Source organism: Rhinopithecus roxellana, chromosome 16, assembly GCF_007565055.1.
Source record: "Rhinopithecus roxellana isolate Shanxi Qingling chromosome 16, ASM756505v1, whole genome shotgun sequence".
In the NCBI taxonomy this organism is placed as follows: Eukaryota; Metazoa; Chordata; class Mammalia; order Primates; family Cercopithecidae; genus Rhinopithecus; species Rhinopithecus roxellana.
The window spans coordinates 50888898-50914760 of NC_044564.1; the positions used below are offsets into that span (position 1 = coordinate 50888898).

General features: G+C 41.6%; 1 long non-coding RNA gene across 1 annotated transcript in view; it reads right to left on the reverse strand.

Moving 5' to 3' along the window:
• Positions 1-4135: 4135 nt before the first annotated feature.
• The window catches only part of LOC104662067, a 101093-nt gene continuing 79365 nt past the window's right edge, over positions 4136-25863 (reverse strand). The window contains exons 3-5 of the long non-coding RNA XR_747930.1: positions 22226-22430; positions 15133-15354; positions 4136-4978 (exon numbers count right to left, since the gene is read on the reverse strand). This is a non-coding gene — a long non-coding RNA (uncharacterized LOC104662067). The remainder of the gene's footprint in view (positions 4979-15132; positions 15355-22225; positions 22431-25863) is intronic.

Genomic DNA, 25863 nt, shown 5'->3' on the forward strand with positions numbered 1-25863 from the left:
TGTATTTTGAATGGCTACACATCGGTTGGAGAATTCTCAAAATTGTAATTTGCTAGTGAGGCTCAAGATTTAAATGAGACAAAATGAGGTCAAAAACTGGTGACTACTTAAACAGATGAGAAGGGACTGATTTTATGTTGAAATCCTTGTTTGAAAAAGATTTGTCACTATTTACATACCTTATATAGTTGTAGATATTGAAAATGGGATAATTTATATAAAGTTGTTTTTAAGCCATAAAACATGATGCTAACATTAGTGTAACATTATGGAGTTTTGACAAGAGAGTGGGTGAGGCAAGAGAGAATGAAAGGGCCTGATATAGATTATGAAAAAAGGGACTTGAGGTCCCTATTCATACATTCATTTTTTCTTTTTTTCTTTTTTTTTTTTTCAAGATAGAGTCTTGCTTTGTCACTCAGACTGGAGTGCAGTGGCACAATCTCTGCTCACTGCAATCTGCACCTCCTGGGTTCAAGTGATTCTCCCACCTCAGCCTTCTGAGTAGCTGGGACTACAGACGTGCACCACCATGCCTGGTTAATTTTTGTTTTTTAAGTAGAGACAGGGGTTTCACCATGTTGGCCAGGCTGGTCTCGAACTCCTGACCTCAGGTGATCTGCCTACCTCGACCTCCCAAGGTGCTGGGATTACAGCTGTGAGCCACTGTGCCCAGCCCATTTGACTATTATTTAGTAGGCATAGAATATATACCAAGGACTGTGTGAAGTGCTGGGAATAAAATGTTGAACAAAAACAGACATGGCCCTTGCTTTCATAAAGCTTAAATCTAATAAAGAAGGCAGATATTTACCAAATAATGACATCAATGAATAGCTAAGTACTAAACCTAAGAAAAATATTCTGAAGCAAAAGAATATAGTTCCATGACAGCACAGAACAAAGGAACCTATTCTAGATTGGTGGAAAGAGGGGAGTGAAGAGGAAAAGAGGGAGGCTCAGGAGGACTTCCCTAAGAAAGTCTTGCTCTAACTGAAATCCGAAAGATGAGTAGAGGTAAATTTGGTCAGGCTGGAGGATGAGGGGTTGGAGAGGAAAATTTATAGACTGAGGAAAGAGTGTATAAAGGCCCTGTGCAGAAATGCAGCATGGGGCCGGGAGTGCTGGCTCAAGCCTGTAATCCCAGCACTGTGGGATGGTGAGATGGGTGGATCACTTGAGGTCAAGAGTTTGCGACCAGCCTGGTCAACGTGGTGAAGCCCTGTCTCGACTAAAAATACAAAAATTAGCTGGGTGTAGTGATGGGTGCCTGTAATCCCAGCTACTTGGGAGGCTGAGGCAGGAGAATCGCTTGAACCCAGGAGGCGGAGGTTACTGTGAGCTGAGATCACGCCACTGCACTCACACCTGGGCCACAGAGCAAGATTCCATCTCAAAGAAAGAAAAGAAAAGAAAAGAAAAGAAAAGAAAAGAAAAGAAAAGAAAAAGAAATGCAACAAGGTGTATTTGAATTAAAATCAGGCCAATGTGACTGATTGACAAGAGCAGAGACAAGACTATATAGGGCCTTGCAAATCTTGTGTGTATCAATTAGAAACTGACTGCAACTCCTAGTGCCAGAAATCCAACTAGTGAATGTATTATGTAAAGATTTTGTTCTCTTGCATAGAAGAAGCCCAGAAGTAGAAAGTCAAGTCTTGTAGCATGGTTCTCCCAAGTCACTGGAACCCACACCTCTTTCATCTTTCTACCTTACCATTTCTGGTTCTAGCCTCTACCTTCAAGGTCTCAAGGTGGAGACTGGAGTGCCAGTGATCACAACCACATTTCAAACATGAAGAACTCAAAGGGCAAGGGTAAAAGGATTTTCCTGGGTACTCCATTTAACAACTTCTGCTTATATCGCATAGGTTATTCCTCTCTGTAAAGGAGGTTAGGAATTATCTTTTTTTTAATTTGTGTCTGAGATATATTGCTGTCCCAATAACGAAAGATTTTTGTGAGATAGAAGGAGAAAACAGATACTATGGAAAGGCTGTCTTTGCAACACAGTGTTAAAGATTTTGATCATTTTCCTGTGATCCATAGGAAGTTATTGGCAAGTCTTAAGGAAGGACATGGTGGGACTGGTTGCAATGTGGAGAAAGGAATTGGGGCTGGGAAAGCAGAATGAATGGAGAGAAAACCCAGGAGAATAAAGAGATGATGGCAGCATAGATTGATGCTACAGTGACTATCCTATGGTGATGACTATGGAAATATTGGAATCAAGATTGTTTTGAGAGACGTTTAGGAAATGAAAGAGATAGGCCCTAGTGATGAATTAAGTATGGTGAGTGAGGGAGAAGAGGGCATCAAGAATGATATATGCTGGCTGGATAATGGTATCATTAATTGAGACAGAGAACAAAGGAAGAGGAGCAGGTTTGCTGAGGAAGATCATGAACTTGGTCTTAAGCAAACTGAAGAGGAATGCCTTCCAAATGGAGATGTGGTAAATAAATAATTGGACATCTGGGTCTGGAACACAGAGATCTGGTCTGGGCTGGAGATGTAAGCTGGTATCACATAACTGAAATCATGATTCATAATGATAGTCAGGAGAGTGCAGTATACAAAGTGAGAAGAGGGTCTAGGACTGAGACTTGGGGAACTTCAGTATTTAATGGAAGGCAGAGGAGAAAGAGGCAGAAATGGAGACAAAACAGGAGCAGTCAGAGACTTGGAAGGAAAACCAAGATGTAGTGTCAGAGGCAATAAAGTCCAAGCAAGAGGGATTGTGCCCAGCATCAGCAAGAGGGCCAATGAGATAAAGACCGAAAAAGTTTTTTGGATTTAGCAACATGGAGACCACTAGAGATCTTTGTGAGGGCAACTTGGAATATTTGGGCTAGAAATCAGTTTGTAATCAGTTTGTAATGTGCTCAAGAGTGAGGCAGGCTTGAAAAAAATGGCAGCAGTGAGTACATAATTTGTTAAAAGACTGGCTTTGGAGGAAAAGAGAGAAATAGAGTAGAGATAGGAGGGATATTATTTCATAATATGGAAAGGCCTAGAGTGATCTAGGGCTTGATTACTTATGGAAAGGACCTAGATGAGAGAAGGGGTAACTGACACATGGAAAGTTTCTGGAAAGGTGGGAGGATATGGGAACCAAAGCACAGGCTATGGGATGACCCTAATGAGGTCTAAGAGAAGGTATAGTGAGAAGTGCAGGATAGATAAGGATTTGAAGCCAGAAAGTAGGATATTGCAGTTCAGGGTAACAATTTTTCATCTTACACTTTCCAAAATACTAATAATATATTATCTTGGGGAAAATGAAGTCATACAAGTGTTACAATTTTTAGGAAATGTGCAGATCACGTTAAGGTTGTCACAAATGTTAAGCACTTCCCTTTCATTTTCTCTCTCTTGGGTGTCTAATTCAATGAGACCTCAATAAAATAATGTAGTAGGAGTTAGGATTTACTAAGCCTTCATGAGAGCATGTAATCCTTCCAACATTCCTGTGAGGTAGATGCTATTATAGTCTCAACAGTAGAGATGAGGAAATTGAGGTTTAGAGGGGTTAAGTAGCTGGTCTGAGGTCACTTGCTATTCTGTGGTAACAGGATTCACAGGATTCAAAGCTTTAACTGAGGCATAAGTTCTGGTGATCTATTGCACAGTGTAGTGACCAGAACAATAATGGATTGTATATTTCAAAATTGCTAAAAGCCTAGATTTTAAACGTTCTCATTGTAAAGAAATGAGTATGTAAGGTAATGGATATGGTAAATTAGTCTGATTTGATCATTCCACAATATATGCATGTATTGAAACATCACATTGTACCCTGTAAATATATACAATTATTATTTGTCCATTAAAAGTAAAATTAAAACATTTTTAGAAAGCTTTATCTGCCTGCTGCAGGATTCTTTGCTGCCATGCTGGGCTACATGCCTCATCAGAAAAGACGCTGATAGGCAAATCCACTCAGACATAAACCAGTCTGCAAGGGAGGCAGGACTTCCCTGGGGTAAGATTAAAACCTGTGTTTGTGACTTGGAGGTTATCACAGCAACATCCCTTGGTGAAAGGTTGTCTGTTCTTAAAGTATCACAGAGTGAATGAAACTTATTATAAAATAGAGGAGAAAAGCAAGAGAAACGAAACAAGAAATACCATATCAAAATGGAACACGTTTATTTAAGGTTAATCTACACAGAGAGACAATTTTCCATAGAACCTTAAAATACTCAGGCAAATATGTAGCAGGTGGGATTTCCAAGTTGCTGCTCTGGGATTTCCAACTTTTACTGTGCAGCCTGAGGGTAAGTTTCCTTGGTGACTGTATACTTCAACTTCACCACAGAGTACTTCACTTTGTTCTGCGCTATGATATTTTTCAAAGAGTTGCCTATTTCAGGGAAATGCCATATACAACCGAGAGACGTCCGGAACTACTTTACATCAGATCTGGGCAGTTTCCTTGAGACAAAATGGCTGCCCACGGGGTTTTCACAGGGGCGGGTCTTTGGTCATTTTTAAGTGACGTCAGTGAAATTTGACCCGTGGCTAGAGGTTACCAGGATGTGCGCTTGAGTTTACTTCCCCTTCTTTAAGCTCCAGCGACTCCACCTAGCAAAACAAGCGATGGAATGATTGACATCTGTTTGCCGAGGGCCCTCCCGGGAACTTCAGGAGCATTCTATTTCTAGGAAGAAAGCAAGACCCTAGGGTCGAGATTTTCCATTACTGCTTCTGGAAGTCTAAGAAATGCTTTTTAGTCTCTCTTCTTCTCTTCTATTCCACCGAAAAGAAAAACTTTCCCCCAAACCTATAAACCCTGAAAGTGAAGAGATAACACAAACACACATTTTTGTTGACGTTCCTTCTTTCACTTCAGCTTCTTTGTTGGAAGCAATTCGTGGCCTTTGAAGATTGAATCAGGAAAGTTAAAGGACTGTAATTATTCAAAGTGTACTTTTCTTCCGGGGATGCTTGGGGGTTGACTCTCGGGTTCTACAACCTGGAAATTTAAGGCAATAAAGAGCAAATGACAGTGACTGCCTCACGAAAAGTTTGCTTTCTCAATGCTCTGACAGGGGCTATAGAATAAAAAAAATCCTTGCATGTCACTTATTCATAATCTTATGAAGTAGATTTCTTTGTCCTATTTATGTTTCTTTAGATTATTGGGGAACAGCCTGAATCCAGGGAGGGTGATGTTTCTGGCTTCTTGCCTTATAACGAACTTTTTAGCAACTCCCAGTTTGTTGATTTCACTAACCTTTCCCAAGGCCTTAAAATCTCTTTCTAAGATATTGAACTTTAACTGACAACAAGTATATTTGAAGATAGGGCTGGTTGAAGAAAATTATAACTATATAAAAAGAGTAATTATAACTGTATGAACTATACAGTTTATAGAAAATTATAACTATATAAGCAGTAATTATAACTATATATGCATATTAACAATGGCCTACATATATTTTCTAGCCACTGGGGCTAAGCTCCTTATAGGAATTGTCTTGTATAAAAAATTTACAATAATCCTATAAAGTTGGCACTATTATCATCTCCTTATTTTCTGCTGAGGAAATTGAGATTTAGAATGATTGAACAGCCACTGCAAAATTGTAACTGAGATAGTGTAAGAGGTTTGACCTAACCAACTCCATCTTGCTTCTAACCTCTCAGCTGTCCTTGTTCATCCTGGGTATAGGCCGAACTAACTTTGGGAGAAACTTAGTTTATAGTTTAAAACAAAGATGATAACAGCTCTTTCCCAAAACAAACCTCCTTCTTGCCTGGGGACTAGACTGCCATTGTAGGACTAAGAAATTAGCCATAAGATTAAAAATTATGATTTAGAAGTCATGCAGCTGGAGGTTACAAAATTCTGACCCTCCCTAAACTGCTCCTGTGATTAGTGCTTGAGATACTTTGCAGACCCTGCACTTAATGGATCAGCTGGCACCACCCAATCGATAAACTGGATCATATGATCTTATGGCCCCCACCCAGGAACTGCTTCAGCACAAGAAGACAGCTTTGACTCCCTATGATATCATCTCTGACCAATCAGCATTCCTGGCTCACAGGCTTCCCCCCCACCCACCAAATTGTCCTTAAAAACTCTGATCCTGGGGCGGGCGCGGTGGCTCAGGCATATAATCCCAGCACTTTGGGAGGCCGAGACGGGCGGATCACGAGGTCAGGAGATCCAGACCATCCTGGCTAACACAGTGAAACCCCGTCTCTACTAAAAAAAATACAAAAAACCAGCCGGGCGAGGTGGCGGGCGCCTGTAGTCCCAGCTACTCGGGAGGCTGAGGCAGGAGAATGGCATAAACCCAGGAGGCGGAGCTTGCAGTGAGCTGAGATGCGGCCACTGCACTGCAGCCTGGGCCACAGAGTGAGACTCCGTCTCAAAAAAACAAAAAACAAAACAAAAAGCAAAAAAACGAACTCTGATCCCAGAATGCTCAGGGAGACTGTTTGGGTAATAATAAAACTCCTGTCTCCGGCACAGGCAGCTCTGCGTGAATTACTCTTTCTGTATTGCAATTCCCCTGTCTTGATAAATTGGCTTTGTCTAGGCAGCAGCAAGGTGAACCCATTGGGCGGTTACATGTAAACCAAAAAAATTGTCTCAATAATAGGAATTCCAATCCAGACCCTATTCTTGACAGTTATGCTATCTTGCCCCTAGGAAATGTCACTCGTTAGGCATGAATTGCCAAGCAGAGAAGGAAGATGACAAAGTTTACAGGAAGAAAAAGTGTCAAGGCTCCTTTCACCAAACAAGGAGATCCTGGAACTCAAAGCTGGAGAGAACTTAGTATCACATCTTTCACATCCCACTCCAGGCTTTCAAACATAAAATGGGAATTGGCCAATTTAAGGCTTCTAGAATCCACAAGACTCTATCGCTTCATTTGTCCCCTTCATTCATGAAATCATGCCCAAGCACTCAGCTCTCAGGGATATCCACTCCCATGATTTTCCTCAGCACTCTCAAGGAATGAAGCTCATAAAGAAAGTTGCATAGCACATTTTAGGTTTTCGTTTTGTTTTGTTTTAAGATGGCGTCTTGCTCTGTCACCCAGGCTGCAGTGCAGTGGCGCAATCTTGGCTTACTCCAACCTCCTCCCGGGTTCAAGCAACTCTTCTGCCTCAGCCTCCTGAGTATGTGGAATTACAGGCTTGCACCCCACACCTGACTTTTTTTTTTTTTTTGTATTTTTATTAGAGACAGGTTTTCACCCTGTTGACTAGGCTGGTCTTGAACTCCTGATCTCAAGTGATCCACCTGCTGTGGCCTCCCAAAGTGCTGGGATTACAGGCATGAGCCACTGCACCTGGCCATAGCATGTTTGTATAGTTACTGCATTTCATCTCCACTAAACTTTGTGAAGTAGGCTAGGGAATACATTAACTTTTATTTTTATTATTTCTTTTCTGTAGACATGGAAATTAATCCCCAGAGAGGTAAGTTAACTTGTCAAAGGCACTGGACAAGTTTGGGGTAGTGCTGGGACCAGTACTCAGGACCTTCAGCCATAAGACCTGATTTGTTCTATGACACCATGTCCCTCCCGTCAGAATCAAGAGATGTTTGTCCAGAGCCTGGGAGGTATAGGCCTTTGAGCAAAGCTCTCAGGATAGGAAAACAGATGTGGTCTCCACCCTGGGAAGGATTACTATTTTCTTTGGGAGATGGCCCTTATTCTAATCCAATTACTAACCACACAAATAGTTCATTGATTTTTTGGAACTATCTTGCAAGCACAGTCAAGTTTATACTTCTTTTCTGTGCCCCCGGGGATTTTATACATTGCCCCACACCCAGCAGGTGCTTTGTGAGTTGGTTCAATGAAGCTTACATTAGAGACTAACAGTGGCAGCTTGGTAGAAAGAGTGGAGACGTTGGAACCTGGTCAATCTGCGTTCACGTCCTGCCTCTGCACTTTCTGGTTGTGTGACCTAGGCAGGCACCTGATCTCTCAGTGCCTCAGGTACCTCAACTATAAAAGGAAGATCTTAGTACCTACCACACAGAGTGATGCAAGAACTCTGACATAATGCAGGTATGGTCTTGAGTATACTACCTGGCACAGAGTAAGGAGGCAGGAAATGTTCTCTGTTAAGTTACTATTATTAGGATGTATACGTTATCATTTTCCTAATACTTTCAGTTTGTCATTGTTGAGCCTGCAAAACTTCCTGTATGTATTTCAGCACATGCTTCTGTTGAATCTAATTGCAGGTGGTTCTCTTTTCTTTTCATTCAGGCGAGGAGGATGATCACATTCAAAGCTATAGTTCAACCAAGTGCAACTTAGCACTGTAACTTCCTTAGCTTCAGTGGTGCGTATTAATAGGATCAACCTGGGACCTTCTTGGCAGGTGTCAACTCCATCCACAGCCAAGTTCACCAAAAACACAAGTTAAATTTGGAATGGGAGGCTTTGAACAAGATGCCCCTGTTTGCTATGTGTGGTACCCTTACCCTAAATGCAGTGGCTGAGGAAGCTGCATTTTAGTGTTATGGATACTTCCAACAGGACCAGCAAATACTAGAAACTGCTAGAATCCTATTCAAAGGATTCCTGGAGCTCCTTTAATAGAGCACATTAGTGTGGACCAAAATCATTTTTCAAAGAGTGGGACCCCCCGGCCCCCTGTGCCAAAGTTGGACCCAAGGGCTCATAGAGTCCGTCTGCTATCTCACGAGATGCCTCTGAGCCCAGATGATTTCAGCTCAGTAATGTCTGATCTGCCTGCTTGTTTTCCCTTTTGCTTTCCCTTAAAGCAGCCTCAGAAATAAGGAAATTTTGCCTGTGTTGAAATAGGGCCTTTGTTGAAAAAAATAAAACACAGTTTCACTGCAGGTCAGCATACTCAACCCTACGCTCTCCTCATGATGGAATATAAAGCAACGAAACTCTTTCAGGTTCATGACTTGGAACTCTACCAATTTGTCTCCAATTTACTCATTCCTTTGATTCAGGTAGGAGAGAGCAATGATGACCTTGACTTTCAGAGTCACCTCCCACCTGGGACTTCCCAGGCCCTGAAGCACACTCCTTTCCGTTGCTTCAACTCTTAATTCCTCTCCCCTGCCCCATTGCATAGAAATTAGCATGAGCAGACGTGTCTATCTCTACTGTGGACTATGTACTTAGCATAAAATACCTTTAAAATAACTTGACAGCAGCTTAGCTGTCTCTGGAAATATACCCAGTTGAGCCTTTTAATTATAAGATGTTTGTTGTTCTCCCTGGCATTTGAGCAATTGCTTTTCTAATTTCTGAACCTACCTTAGCTATATTTGAACTCTTAGGATATGCTAGGCTCTGCACTATCTGACTTAAACCTGACAAAGACCCCATGAGGTAGGTACCATTGTTATATCCATTTTACTGTTAAGAAAAAAACAAGGGAAATTAACCCATAATGCTAACTTTTCTGCCTCAGTGCCTCTCAGTTATAAAAGGCTGTGGGCTTTGTTCTCTCTCTCTCTCTCTTTTTTTTTTTTTTTTGTTGTTGTTGTTGAGACGGCGTTTCACTCTGTCGCCCAGGCTGGAGTGCAATGGCGTGATCTCGGCTCACTGCAACCTCTGCCTCCCAGGTTCAAGCAATTCTCTTGCCTCAGCCTCCTGAGTAGCTGGGATTACAGGTATGCACCACCACGCCTGGCTAATTTTGTGTTTTTAGTACAGATGTGGTTTCACCATGTTGGTCAGGCTGGTTTCGAACTCCTGACCTCAGATGATCCACCTGCCTCAGCCTCCCAAAATGCTGGGATTACAAGCATGAGCCACCATGCCTGGCCAGGCTTTGTTCTCTTCACGGATGAAAGTACCTTGAGGGTGGGGACCAAGCCTTAAAACTCTGTGCCAAGTTTTCAGTTGTATTACAACTGTATTCAGCACACTCCTTTCCATTGCTTCAACTCTTAATTCCTCTCCCCTGCCCCATTGCATAGAAATTAGAATGAGCAGAAGTGTTTATCTCTACTGTGGACTATGTACTTCGCATAAAATACCTTTAAAATAACTTGACAGGTATTTTAAATTTTAAAGGTATTTTAAATACCTTTAAAATAACTGTATTCAGTTGTAATACAGACATATTACCAGGCGGGAGTTTCACAAATGCTAGAATCAGTCCACTTCTCAACAATAATTTATACAAAGTGCATATCTATTTAGAACTTTCTAGGTTTGAAACTTAGTATCAATCCCTGTGGAGTACACAAAGGAAGTACATCATCTATTTGGGGGGTATTAGTCCCTATGAAACAGGAAAACCAATTAAATGTTTAAACTAAAAATAAATGTTTCAGCCTTCAGAGAAAGGGGAGACCAGAACCCTGGGGAGGTGGTGGGATTTCAGGTGGCCCTTGAAGAACCAGGCCAATGTCAAGAAGCGGAGAACGGGGAGAATGAGGAGTAAGGTGTGGGAAAAGGCAGTTTTGGGGGAAGGAAAACGAGGAGTTGGCCTGTAACAATAGAATATGCACATTGTAATTTCTTTCACCATCAAGGATGAGAATTCTAGGCGCCTTATAGAGACTTCTCCTGATTAGAAAAACAAATACTTGTTAGCTCACCAAACAGATTTTCCTCCAGGGCCTGGTATAGGAGGCAAAGGACCCCTATAGGGCAAGTTCCAGACACACAAGGAACTGGTCTTCGCCTCCTTCCGGTTCTGGTGTTCTCTTTGACCACTCTTTTCTATTTCCAGTTATTTTTCTCTGAATTTAGTTTTTGCAAATGGAACATACAGAAGCTTTACGAGCAGAATGAAACAACCAGGGTTGGCAGCCTTGCTCTCAATCCTCTAGCTGTGTGTGGTCTTTGAGGAGAATGATGGCAAACCTTGGTTCAGCGTGTCTTGTGTGCTAGGTAATGTGTTAGATGATGTGCCAGGCATTGTGTGTGTGTTAACTCATTGCATCTTCACAAGTAAGGTGGGTCATGACCTATTACCACTGCCCTTTTGTGACAAAACAGAGGCTTAGTAGAGACAGGGTTTCACCCTGTTTGCCAGGCTGGTCTCGATCTCTTGACCTTGTGATCCACCTGGGTCAGCCTCCCAAAGTGCTGGGATTACAGACGTGAGCTACCACGCCCAGCCTGTGATTTTTTTTTTTAAATGACACACAATTATTTTTTAGCTTCTCTCTTTCTCTTTTTCTATTTGTCTTTTGCGTTGCTTATCAGATCTCATAGAAGGTGAAACCAGGATAGTACTTCACTCAGGTGAGTGTATAGGCAATAAATATGTGGAACAAGACTCTATTGTCCTCAGGTAAAGGTGGGTAACCCTGGGTGCCCTTAGATAAGCTATTAAATACTGTTCTACCAAATACTCACATACTGGGCAGGTGTTTGAGCAGGTGTGGCAGCCTTGGGGCAGACGCTGAATGTGGTACACAAGAGGTTAGTGGATATAGTTACACCTTCATAAAATGAATGCTGGACTATCTCCCCTGCTGCGTCTTAGCTACAGGGGCGAAAAAAAAAGATTTTAATTAGTTTCAGCTTCCAAAAGAGTCTCAGGCCAGACTTCCGAATCTGCCTCCTATAGGGAAAACACTTTCAAATTCTAACACTTGGCAACAAATCCCTCCCAAACAAAACCCCAAAACAAAAAATTACATTTCTAACTAAATAAGTAACTGTGCTTCTTAGATAGACAGCTTCATTATGCATTCAGCAGCTTGGATTGACACAATCTTGGGCAAAAGTGGAAGAGGCAAGAGGTGAAGCTGAGCTGTTTGGAAGTACAGCTCAGAATGATGGCAGAGAGATTGGAAGGGGTGGGGAAAAATCAAAGCTGATTCCTATTTTTTTCCCCCTGGGCAACTGGTTAGATTATTTGGGTCAATGATGCTTTTAGGAATTAACATTTTGCATTGTAATGTCACTTTCACTTTTTCAAAGAGCTTTCATCTCTCCACCCTTGTTGACATAAATGATCACACTGAGTTGTATCTAGGTTAGTTTTAGAAGAGACTAAGTTCAGGGATTTCTGAGATAAAGAGAGGATTTTTATTTTACTTCTTTGCCTCAGGTAGCATTCAATATATAAATATTTCTCTTCATTAAGTCCCAATCAAGTTTAACTAAACTTTCAAGACAGATGGGGAGATGTTATTTTAATTATAAAAGGTACCCACACAAACTTCTCTAAAGCAGTGAAGTTTTCTTGGTATTCATTTATTTATTCAACAGATATCTTTGAACTCTGACAATGTCCAAATACTGCACTGAGTGCTCCATGCACAGTGCTGTAGTGAGCAGCCTCTGAAGCTGTGTGTTAATCATGCAGATACGGTTCTGAATCATGATAGATAGAAGAAGCGGGAATAATGGTGGGTGGAGAAAAGCCCCTTTGTTTTGGGTGGTCAATCAAAGCTTCTATGAGGAAAGAACATCTATGCCAAGACTTGACAGATACCGGGGACCCCGTTGGGTAAAGAATGAGGCAAAGAGAAGACAGGAGAGCAGGAACGCATTTCTGGAATAGTGAACAGCATTTGTAAAATTCTGGAGGTGTAAAAAGTTTGGCAAGTTTGAGAAACAAGCAGTGGGGCTGGAGCGTAGGGAATTGGGGAGAGGTGAAGATGAGGTGGAAGTGGGGCTACACTGACACGACCTACTGATAGATAATCACTTGACAGAGGATGAAGGAAGTCACGGCTATCTCATTAGGGACCCACTGCTCATGTAAGAACTATCAGAAATGAAATGATCATTTTCTCTCTGAAATTATAAACTCAGTCAGCAGAGAATTGATTCGATTTTCATATAGTCATTTTACCACACTGTTGAATAAAATGTGGCAAATATTTCTATGCAAGTTAAGAACTTGTTGGGTGGCTTGCTAGCAAAATTTTTCACCCTCAACTCTAGGGAATAATATCTGGGTCACAGGTTCCAAACTGGTGTTCCATAAGCTGACTTTGGTCCGCAAGCATAGCTTCTTTGGCCTGGACAGTATTTTTACAACATCTAAATAAGTTGCAGACTGGGAGCAGTGGCTCGCGCCTATAATCCCAGCACTTTGGTAGGCTGAGGTGGGCAGATCACTTGAGACCCGGAGTTCAAGACCAGTCTGGCCAACATGATGAAACGCCCATCTCTACTAAAAACATAAAAAAATTAGCTGGGTGTGGTGGCACATACCTGTCATCCCAGCTACTCAGGAGGCTGAGACAGGAGAATCATTTGAACCCTGGAGGCAGAGGTTGCAGTGAGCTGAGATCATGCCACTGTACTCCAACCTGGGTGACACCTTATTGAGATCTGTCTCAATAAATAAATAAGTAAGTAAGTTGCAGCAGCAGAAACTGCTATGTGTTCAGCAAACCTATTTCCTTCTACAGTTGATGCACAGCTGCACTACGTTTCCCAGCGTCCCCAGCAAGTAGGAGGGACCATATGACGAGTTCTGCCAATGGATATGAACGGAAGTGCTGGCCACCATTCCCAGGCCTTGACAGTAAAAATCCTCCTCCCAGCCCTTCACGTTCTCTCTCTGTCCCCATCTGCAACTGAATGCAGAGAAGGAAGGTGTCATAGAAGATGCAGAGCCACATTATGAAAGGAGCCTGGCTCCCTGGATGATGGAACAGTTTCCACAGTGACCCTCTTTGGATTGTGATGTGAGTGAGTTTGAAATGTCGTTGTGTTCGCCACTTGGATTTGAGTTTGTTTGCTACAACAGTGTCTTTGTTTGGGTTCCTCCCCGGATCAGGTTCTGAGATATGGATTGGTGTCCAAGTAGTTTATTGAGAGGTGATCCCAGGAAACATCAGTACACAGGCAAGTGGGAAAGTGAGAAGGAAAAGGGATGGATTCCAATGAATGGCACATTATCTACCAGATTGTACTGTGGCAGCTGGAGCTCAGTCACACAAGGAAACTCTGGGAGGCAATACAGAACATATCTCAGAGCTATCCTAACTGAGAGGTAAGATTAGCATATTTATGTACTTTCCTCTCATTGTTTGCGAGCTGCTTGCAAGGGCATTAGCGTTTTGGCAGTCCCACATGCTTGCATGCGGGTCAAATGTGTGCACAGTGTCTTCAGGCAGAGTTGAAGGCAATCACAGTAGGCAGCCTCACCTGCAGAGGGGAGTGCTGAGTGGATATGAGTGGAGCACCAATAGCATCTGCTAAGAATGTTTAGCACACACTGTGGCCAAGACTTAAAATTAGGTGACTTAACATAAAATTGGAGTTTCTAACTTCCTCCAAAAAATAAGAAGATGGTCAACATTGAGCCTACATTTTTGTATGGCGATAACTGGCTGGAGCTGACTAGTTGGGGGTAGGGTCTCTAATCTCCATAGTCCTCATAACCCACCACCAATCCTCTCCGTTACCCAGGCTGGAGTGCAAAGCCACAGTCTTGGCTCACTGCAACCTCTGGCTCCTAGGTTCAAGTGATCCTCCCACCTCAGCCTCCTGAGTAGCTGGGATTATAGGCATCATCACACTCAGCTAATATTTGTATTTTTAGTAGAGATGGGGCTTCATCATGTTGGCCAGGCTGGTCTTGAACTCCTGATCTCAAGTGATCTGACCGCCTTGGCGTCCCAAAATGTTGGGTTTATAGGCATGAGCCACCGCGCCGGGCCTACTGGCCCACCTTATGATTCTTTCTGTAGGCATTTGAATCTGTAATCCCAGGCCTTTTACTAGAACAAATCTTGTGTTTCGTTCATTTCCTCCCTTCTTTCTCAATCCAGTTGCATTTTCTTCCCTCTGTACCCCACTTCAAAAGCTCCTCGGACTGTACTTTCTTGATGAGGACTTCCCTGACCACTTCACCATACTTCTATGGCCATCCATAGCTGTGACGTCCAATATGGTAGCCACTGGCCGCATCTGGCTATTTTAATTTAAATTTCAGTTAATTAAAGTTAACTAAGCTAACAAAGATAATTAAAATTTAAAAATGAGTTCCTCCACCATACTAGCTACATTTCATGTGCTCCATAGCCATAGGTGGGTAATATATTGGATATGTCACATATTGGACAGCACAGATATAATACATTTGCATGATGACAGAAAGTTCTGTTGGACAGTGCTGACCTGTATCATAATTCTTTTAGTTTTACTTGTAGGTGCTTTTTTGTTTTCCGTAAGTTTTTACCTCTTAAGGTGAAATCATCTTTAAAAAATGAGAGTCAGTATGTTCTACTTGTCTTGTATTCCTGCTCACAGTCAAGTACCTAAGCAATGGCTTGTAATAATATTGCTGATGTATCTCAAGTTGCTGAATGAGATGTGGTTACCGGAGTTCCCTGTAGTCCCATTCAGGGAGACATTGCTCACTCTTCTGTCCTCTTCAGGCTTATTTGAAAGCCTGAAGACGCTGCCTAGGGGGAAAAGAGACAGGGATTTCAACATTATACTCTTTTAGGATTGGAAGGAAACTCATTAAGGCCACTTATCAGTTGCCTACTTTTTAAAAAAAAAAGTAACCCATACTTTGGTGATTTAATTTTTTATGTCTTTATTGTATTTAAAATTCAGTAGGAATTGGGACATGACATCAAGGTAAAACATCCTGATTTGGGAGTTTGACAAACAAGGGTGGCATCCCAGCTCTGTCATTTATTAGCTACAAGACTTCACACCATTTACTTGCCTTCTCTAAGGAGAATAATAAAAATATCTACCCAATGGAGTTTTGATGAGGATTAAATGAGATGAATGCCATAGGAATTATTGTTATCAACAAAAAATCAAATCCAAAGGAAAAGCAAGCAAGAATAGACCTCCAGTTGTGTGCCTGTTGGAAGGGACCAAAGCAGATAATGCATTCAGAAAATTCCTTCCAATAGAAACGTGTGTACAGTTGCAGGGGATCCATTTTACAAACACCAATTTCCTTGGAAAATAGTAATGTATTTTCATTAGCATGAAGACTAGAGACTAGAGTTATGGGGCAGGCATTGCACTCTCCCCTTGCCCTACTCTGCCAAACAAATGATATCTCAAATTAAATCTGCCTTTTGGGGGAAAAAAAAAAAGGATAATGGAAATAGGATGACCAGGAATAAAAGGACTGGAGAGTTCCAATCACTCAGTTTTGGGTCAGAAGGTAAAATCATTATGCGGAATGTCTATCTCTTTTTCTGTCTTCACTGTCCATATGTTTTATATGTTTGTAAATAATAGAACATTCTGAATGCAATTATTGCTTTCTTTGTCCAAAGAGGTAAACAATGCCTTGGAAGGTTAATGTTCTCAAGCACCTCTGAGGCATGACTGTGTCCTTTTCTTGGTCATCAAGCTGTGAAAAGTCACAGTGCTGTCCAATAATCTCATGGAGAAACAAGCTAAAGGCACTTCCTTCTGGACAGAACAGATCATGCTAGGCCTACCTACAAATGGCATTTTGGCTGGTGGCCATAATGTCATGATGAAACTTGGTTTGGGCAGAGGCTCAGAAGTGGCATTTGGGAGATATTCCTTTTTAACTGTGTACATTTGATTGTTTGGGAAAGATGCTCAAAATCAGTTGCAAAGTGAAATAAAGTAGATCACAAAAGAGGATGTGTGATATGATCACATACTGTTAAAAGAATGAGAGACTAGTTGGAAAGTGTCTAATAGAGTTCTTTGTAGCTATAGAAATTCACACAAAAAGGAATTTATCGGAAAGATGTGGAAGTTCATAGAAGTATGAGTTAGGTATTGCTGCATAACCTACCACTTCAAACTCAGAGGCTTAGAACATTTATTTAGCTCGTGATATAAGGTAGTCTTCTTCATGTATCTGAAGTCAGCTGTATCTACACAAGGTGGTTCTGCTTCTGAGAGTTGGCCGAGACCCCTGTGCTCTCCTCCAAGTGGTTTGTCATCGTCCAGCAGCTGACACCAGTTTTGTTCTGGTGGCTCCAAGAGAGACTGGAAGCACACAAGCCCTCTAGAAGTTGAGGCTCCGAGCTGACACATCTTCACTGTTCCTGCATTCTATTGGCTAAAGCAAATCCCAACGCATCCCAGATTCAAGGGGTGGGGAACTAGACTTCAGTTCAGTTGATGGGCCTCTGTCTCTTGCACAGGGCATGGTATGGAGGCCACTAGTTGAGGCCATGAATACAATCAATTTACCATATTAGAATTGAAGGAAACGGTGAAGAATTAGCTCTCAGGAGGCCCAGGACCCAGAGCTGCTCCAGGTGTCTGGGTGATACGTGACAATGAGTGATCTCATTAGTGTTCCCCTCTCAGGAGGAAGAAACTCCAGCATTTTCAGTCTTCAAGGGTCACTTAGCTACAGACTGAAATCACAGCTTGGTCACCTGCCTACTGCTTTGCCAGCAGAGGACCTGACACCTAGGTTGGTAGTCCCACTAGAGATGATATTCCACTGATTGAGTGGCTATCTCCAGAGCAAAATGTGGGTGTGGCTCCCTGAAGAAGGCAGAATGAATGCTGGATCTTTCACACCAAAGTACTTTCTCTATACGCTAAAATGTTAACAATAGTAATATCTGCATGTTGGATTCATGGAAGAGGTTTTGTTTCTTTGTTTGTTTGTTTGTATGCAATCCTGAATTTCTCTAATGAATGTGTATTATTTGTGTACGTTTTTAAAAAGTTATAGGAAAAACAGTTGTAGAAACCCATAATCGTGTAGCAGGACAGGTGTAGTGGAAAGGTATTTGTACTTCAGGTCTTTTTGCCTCAGTTTCCTTCCTCCCTCCCCTTTTTCCCTCCTCCTCCTTCTCCTCTCCCTCCTCCTTTTTCTCCTTCACCATCTCCTTCTGCTACTACTGTTACTACTACTGCTAGACTTATGCACACACATGCACACACACACAGACATGCACCCCTTCCATCACATTCCAGAAAGGAAACTGCTTTGAGTCTCTGTCTTCTCATTTGTAAAATGATAGGAAGAGAGGAGATTGTCTCCAGAATCATTTCCATTTATAAGTAATCGTTACATACATAATTCTGATTTTCCAGATAATTTATTCCTATATCCTATTTGACACTTTCTGTTTGATTGTCCTAATATGCTATATTTTATCTCTAAAAGCAACTCATCTCTGTTCTAAAAGCACATAGAGGGAAGGGTTTTCTTCAGCACCCTCCTCATTGGTCCCCGTCACCAGATGCCATGATAGTTGGCTGGAAGACCGTAGAGATCTAACAGCTGTTAGTGCTCAAGGCTCAGGTCTTACCTATCAGAAATCAGTCTCTGAAGAAAATACACCTCCTCAACCTCCATGACACCCCAACATTAATGAAAGAGCTCTCTCTCCGCATACACTTTTGGAAGCCACTGATGAGGGCTTTTGCCTTGTGGGTTGTGATTAGGGTTGCCAAATAAAAATACAGGATGTTCAGTGAAATTTGAATTTCAGATAAGCAACAATAGTTTGTTAGTATGAGTATATCCCATAAATTGCAGATATTGCCAATTTGAATCGGGGCATACTTATCCTAAAAACTAACTCGTTTTTATCTGAAATTCAAATTTCATTTGCTAAATCTGCCAACCCTTGTTGGAATAGATTCCTACTATTCTGTATTTCCCCTTTACCACCCCAGACTCAGGAAGAGAGAAAATATATGACCTCAGCCAGACTTTGGCCAAAGAAAGTCCTAAAACTTCTAAATATTTTGAAGCATCTGAAAGAAATCATGAGGAAATATTTCTCATTTCCTTGTAGTCATGACAGTCTGAAACAGAAATTAATATCTGGTTCTAAATTCAGAAATAAAGCAGTTCTTTTTTTTTCTTGTTTATAATTTTTTCCTTCACAAAGGTATCACATATATATTTTTTAAATTTAAAGCAAGTAAAAACTATAATCAACCAGATGAAGCACAAGGGAGGCCAAGTGAGATGTCTGCAGTTTCTTGGACACTCTAATATTGAGAGTGAGTTGCCTCGGTTTAAGGATATAAATAGTTCCACCTGGACATCAATGCACGCCCTAAAGAAAAAAACACATAGATGTTAGGTTTCATGTCCCAGTTGCATGTGAACTCCACAGGAGTTCATTACTATGTGTCTCCTCATTTCTGAGTGTTATAATGAAGTTATTGCTGGACTGGGAGGCCAAGGGTCAGATCTCAGAGTGTGGGATAACATGAAGACAAAGCCAGCGCAGTCTTGGCAGTCTTCCTCTAGGTTCACCCACCATATCTTCATGCTTTTATCTTTCTAACTTCAGCTTGCACTTGGACACCTCAACACTTTGAACAAGAATAAACTGGGGGAAAAGTGTTGCTGTGAGCACTCTAGGATAAAGTGGGCAGGATATGTACAGAAAGACTTGAACTTCTTTAATTAATAATTATTGGTCATAAGTTTACATTTTTCTAAAATCTTCATAACAATCCTGGAGACAGGATTTTATAGATACATAAAATTGAGTCTTAAAGACCTTCATTAACTTACTTGAGGTCATACCACCAGTTTAAACATAGGCCAGTTTAACTCCAAAATCTATTTTCTTCCCCTCTACCATACCATATTGCTCTTTATTTCTGAGAGTTGCAAGCAGGTGTTTTGTAGGTTAAATCTCGTCCATGAACTAATCTGACATTAGGCAATATTGTTTCACCAGTATCACTTTTTTTAACCCTTGAATTTGAATGTGTTTAGGCTGGACATACACTTCCTACTTTGTCAACCGTCATCACCACTCTCTGCAGTGTTACACTTTCCGCTAATCACATATTTATGTTACCTCTCTGGCTGCCACAGGCATTCGAGTTTGCAATTCCAGGTTTGGTGTACGAACAGTGTTTTTACCAATACCATTTGATACTCAGAATGACTGTATAGGAGAAATTGTAGATTTTATAAAGATTGATGAAGAAATGTGCTCAGTAGTGCAAGATGGTTTTCCAGAGGAGTCCCCCACCAATAATTAGCAGAACCAGTGCCCTTTTCAATGCATCAAGATCAACATCCTACACTGAACATTCTTAGCGCCCCATAGTCTGGGTGAAGGTCATTACACTCTCAGGGATTTGAATTAGAACACAGGAAAAGCTAAAGAAAGTGGGAGAAGAACTTGGAATTAGAAAAGACACAGTTCAAGGATAATTTGTATTTTACTGATATATTCAGCATAGTATGAACTCTGGTTCTGCCAAACATCCAGTTTGCCTCCTTCACAAAAGTTGCTGATCCATTGCAGGAGAAAATTATAGAGAAATGTACTTCAATTGTGTGCCCTAGATAAACTCTATGGGGCCCCATGTACATGAAGGAATGGCAATAACTAGGAGTGGTAGTTGTTTCCCTTTCAGTCATTGTACTTTTGAATGGGATTCATTGTACCAACCGTTTAACATATTCATATGTTCCTGGTACTAATGAGGTTGGTCTATTTTAGCCTTTATTGACAAGGAAGAAATGGCAGGCAGGCAGGTGTCCAAAGCACTAATCTATGAAAGGACAATTTCCTCTGTGTTTGCAACAGGTGGAATACTTCAGCCGATAGAACTCTATTCTTTATTATGTTTCCTAAACAGAGCACAGTTTAATCCTCAAATTTGCCAAGCAGGTCCATTAGCACACCTCTTGTTTACATTATTTCCTCTGACCATTCCAGTCAGAAACCATGAAATCAGTCACCTCATTTGTTTTTTGTTTGTTAGACACTTAAGTAGCATATCTTATGTGCCAGAGACACTTTTAAAGGAACAGCTCATTTAAACCTTGTGTTAGCTGTATGAAGTAGGGACCACTATTATCCCCATTTTACAGATAATGAAACTGCGGCACAGAGTGGTTAAGAAACCTTCCCAAGTCACACAGCAAGTATGTGGAAGAGCTGATCCTCTTGACTGCTTTGCTATGCGTTCTTATCTTGGTCATGTGCTGCCATAACATCCTTATCCTGGCTATACCATTGTTAATTCTTCTGATTACCAGGGAACATTTTCCTACTATTCCCTTTATACATTTTCCTTGCTGTTCTTCTCCTGAGTTGACATTGATAAATCAGCCAGGTTTTATAAGTGTTGGGGAAGCTCGCCATGGTGTTCTGATTATAACTGCAAGCGTGTCCTGCACACCTGCTTTCATCCATCACCGATGCATGAAATAGAGCACCTTTAATATAGCACCTGAGACCCCAAAAACTTAGGCCAAGTTGGTGCAAGAACACAAAGAACCATGGACTTGCTAATTTTCAACAGATGACCAACTGCCACCTGAACTTCTGAATGGGTTTTCCTCTGAGCCCACTTGATATGCTCTACTTCACTGGGAGGGGGGCAGTGACAAGAAGTCAAGAAGACTTGAATTCCTGCCAACTGACAGACAGCTGAAGGAAATGGGAACATTTATCTTGCAGAAGAGAAATATGGAGGCCTCAAGGACTGGCATCAGACAGCTGACTTGCTGCTATGTGCAAGAAGGAGTGGGTTTATCTTAAGTTGTCCAGAGTGCAGTAGAAAATGGAAACTCTGGGCAATCAGATTTCAGCTCAATGTAAGTGATTTCTCTTTTTTGTTGTTTTGTAAATTTTTGAGAAAATGGTTTTCAGTGATAAAAATAGCAACATACTGTTTCTTTCTTTAAAAAAAAAAAAATCAAACAATAACAAAATATCTAAGGTGGAGAGTAAAAGCCTCTTTTCCTTTACCCACTCCCAATCCCTAGGAATATCCTTGATATCTATCCTCCCATGTCCCTATCTATGCACATGCAAATGTTCTATCCATACATACACATATGCCTACTACGTGTCCATAGAATTTTCCTCTATTTTTGTTTGTTCAAATATATGGCCATAAAATGGGTATATCTCAGAACGTAATGAACAAGAAAGGCCCTTTAAGAGTAAATTTCTGTGATTTCCAAATGTTATTTTATAGAGATGCCCTGCTGAAGGATCTGAAACATATGACTTTAGTTATTGACTGTAAATATTCAAGGTGTTCCACAGTTTTAGTTAATCTGACTTGACTTTTTTTATTAAAAAAGTTTACCAGATACCTACAAAATGGAAGTAGGCATTTTGTACTGATACTTATTTTTAAGAGAAAGGATATCCAAACAATTTAAGCTATTTAAAAATGGGTGAGCTGCTTAGACGTTTTAGCCACTGGCTATGTTCAAATAGAGGTTGGTTGACCAGTTGGTTACAACGTTATAGAGGTGATTAATGCCACAGATGGGAAGGTGGGGAGAGTTGGACTGGGTGCTTTCCAAGATTCATTCAGTGCTCTGATTCCCTGACTTCCTGCGCTCTGCTCACCTGGGCAGTGAAAGATCGCAGGTGGTACCCTGTGAAGAGGAGCAGCCAAATGGCTCCTGCTCCCCATGGCAGGAACTGCAGGTGCACACACAGTGGCTGGGTCCAGGGCCACTCACTGATGCATGGCTGGTGGACAGAAGCGCCTGCAGGCAGCAATTCTTGTTCCAGCTACTCTCTGGACATTCGGGGCTTTCAACTTTGGTACCTGGATTTAAAAGAAAACAAATTCCTTTCTAAACAGTGCAGGTTGGAAATTGAAGCAAATACTGTACATTCTTATAAGCCTGGCAGTGCAGGAAATTACTCCTTCACCTGTTTCCTATTTTGACGTTTCATTAAGATGGAATTTAGTGGTTAGAAAAAATAATATTAAAATATTTGACCTTAAAAATAAAAACAACACTGGTTAGAGTCTTCAATGTTTAGAACTCCCTCTGCTTGTGCTTCTTCTCCTTTTGAAAAAAAAAAAACAAAACAAAAAAAACATAACTCCCAGAAAAGCCACGAAAAGAATACATCAAACACTTGTATACTCTCACCTACCTTCACTAGTTATTGACATTTTGCTATATTTGCTTTCTCTAGATGTACATTTATTATTATTATTATTTTTGTTAGGAACTATTTGAGATAAGTTGCAGATATCATGACCCTTCCCACCTAAACATATCGGCAAGTGTTTCCTAAGAACAAAGACATAGTGCAATGATCAAATTTAGGAAATTTAACACAGATATGAATCTCTTACTGAATACAATCATATCCAAGTTCTGCCAGTCTTTCCGATATTGGGGTTTATAACATGTTTTCCCAACCCAGGACTTTGTATTTCTACTTAGTTGTCATGCTTCTCTTTTTTTCTTTTTTTGAGACAGAGTCTCACTCTGTTGCCCAGTCTGGAGTGCAGTGGTGCGATCTCGGCTCACTGCAACCTCCGCCTCCTGGTTTCACGCCGTTCTCCTGCCTCACTCAGCCTCCTGAGTAGCTGGGACTACAGGCGCCCACCACCACGCCCGGCTAATTTTTTGTATTTTTAGTAGAGATGGGGTTTCACCATGTTAGCCAGGATGGTCTTGATCTCCTAACCTCGTGATCCACCCACATCGGTCTCCCAAAGTGCTGGGATTACAGGCGTGAGCCACCGCACCCAACCAGTTGTCATGCTTCTTTAGTCTCTTTTATTTGAGAATGAAAAGGCTCCCAAGTTTTGTCTTTTAAGACATTGGCATTTTTGAAGAGTGCAGGCCTATTGTTCTCTGACATGTCTCTGGGATTTGTCTGGTGTGAGATTCAAATTATGCACACACTGTGTCCTTCTCAGTGTGTCATATTAGCGGGCACCTGATGTCAGTTTGCCCCACTGGTGGTGAAGGTAAATGTTGATCATGTGGTCAAAGTAGTATCTGTGTGATTTTTCCACTTCTGGGGAATCTCTCCCTCTTTGTAATAAATAATCTATAGGGAGGTACTGGTGGTGTTGCCCAGATTTCTTCACTCTAAAACATTTTTCCTTTGTGGTAATCATCTTCAGGAGGATAATTTTAGACTGGGTAAATAGCTTGTTTACAAACAAACTTGTTTTAGCATCCATCAATGGCCCTTGCCTGAATCAATTACAATATTGCTATAGTGGATCAATGCTTTTGGAAATGAGAATATTGTCATATCAAGGTTTCCTCGCTGCGCTCCCCACCCCAACACATTATCTCCCCTAACACCAAAAGGGATTCCCCAGCCAAACCATCTGGGCCAATATATGCCAGCTATGACTAAAGATCCCTGATAGCACCTCCTCCCCTCCATCCCCAAGTCTGAGATGTGCTTGGGGCATAAAGCAGCTATGGAGCAGCAAAGAGAGCCCTAGACTGAGAATCAGAGAGCTGACAACCTGCATCTCTACTTGGAGGTTCCATGGGTTGCTCTAAGTGAGCATGTCCTAAACTGAACTTCCTGGCTCCTACCAACCTGTGCCTCCACCAGAGTTCCAATTTCAGTGAATTCACTGGCATTTACTCAGATGCCCCAGCCAAAAATCTGAGCAGCATTCTCTTACTCCTTCCTCTTCCCCATTCTCCACATCTAATCAACAACTTAAATCCAGTGTGATGAGACTTTCCAAACATCTCCAAGAATTTGTCCCCCTTTCTCCATCTCTATCACCACTGCCTGGTCTAGGCTACCTTCACCTGTCACTCAGTCTTCTGCAGTAGCCTTCTGCCTCTCCTCCTGCCTCTAAGGTTTTCTGTGCTGTAATCCATTCTTCTCACTTCAGCCAGAGTGACCTTTCTGAAGTATAAATCTGATCATGTCTTCCCAAACCCAACCCCCATTAAACCCTTTGGTACCTCTCCATCGCTTTAAGGACCATTGGTTAAAGTGGTAAGTCTAAACTCTCTAACATGGTATACAAGGTCCCTACAACCTTGTATACCATGAAATTTCTCACCGGAGAAATTTTCCATCATGGCACCTCTTTCTTGCCTCGTTTCTGGCCAGACAGATCAAGATGGGCACAAGCTGACATACGTCTGGAATGTGTTTTTGAAAAAACATGTGCAACTTTGCATTGTAGGCATACAAGGTAATCATCTCTTAGGAAATCATGGAAGCATTCTTGGCTTGGTCATTTCCAGAACTCTAACTGGAGAAAGCTGCCCCCAAGCTGTGGATCCTCTTCTTAATTGAAAGAGAAGTACCTCAAACAGTTGGTTCTTCAGGACAGGTGAAGCCCTTGAAAATGATAAGCAACCATGGGCTGCACCATGATCTCACAACAGGCTTGAGTAAGAATGGCTACCACATTTATTACATCTTTTTTTTTTTTGAGACAAAGTCTTGCTCTGTTGCCCAGGCTGGATTGTAATGGCACAATCTCAGCTCACTACAACCTCCACCTCTCGGGTTCAAGCGATTCTCCTGCCTCAGACTCCCAAGTAGCTGGGATTACAGGCGCCTGCCACCATGACAGCTAATGTTTGTATTTTTAGTAGAGACAGGGTTTCACCATGCTGGCCAGGCTGATCTTGAACTCCCAACCTCATGTGATCCACCCGCCCCAGCCTCCCAAAGAGCTGGGATTACAGGCATGAGCCACTGCGCCCAGCTCACATTTATTATATCTTGAGAGAAAAGATATTGCAAACACATTGGACATATTTGTCTTTTTTTTTTTTTTTTTTTTTTTTTTTGAGACAGAGTTTCTCTCTTTTGCCCAGGCTACTAGGGTGAAGTGGCTCGATTTGGGCTCACTGCAACCTCCACCCGCCAGGTTCGAGTGATTCTCCTGCCTCAGCCTCCCAGGTAGCTGGGATTATAAGTGACTGCCACTATGCCTGGCCAATTTTTGTACTTTTAGTTGGCCAGGCTGGTCTCAAGCTCCTGACCTCAGGTGATCCACCCGCCTTGGCCTCCCGAAGTGCTGGGATTACAGGTGTGAGCCACTGTGCCCGGCCTATTTGTTTACTCTTTCTGACTAGCATGTGCATCCCAAATCTCAGAGCAAGCACAGTCCTCTATTTTTATGCTGTATTTGTGGTTTCGGGACAAACATGCTGAGAAATATGAAGTCTTGGCTACTTTTTCTCTCCAAAAAGTCAGACTACATTTTACTTATTCTCTCCTTAGGCCAGAACTCTTCA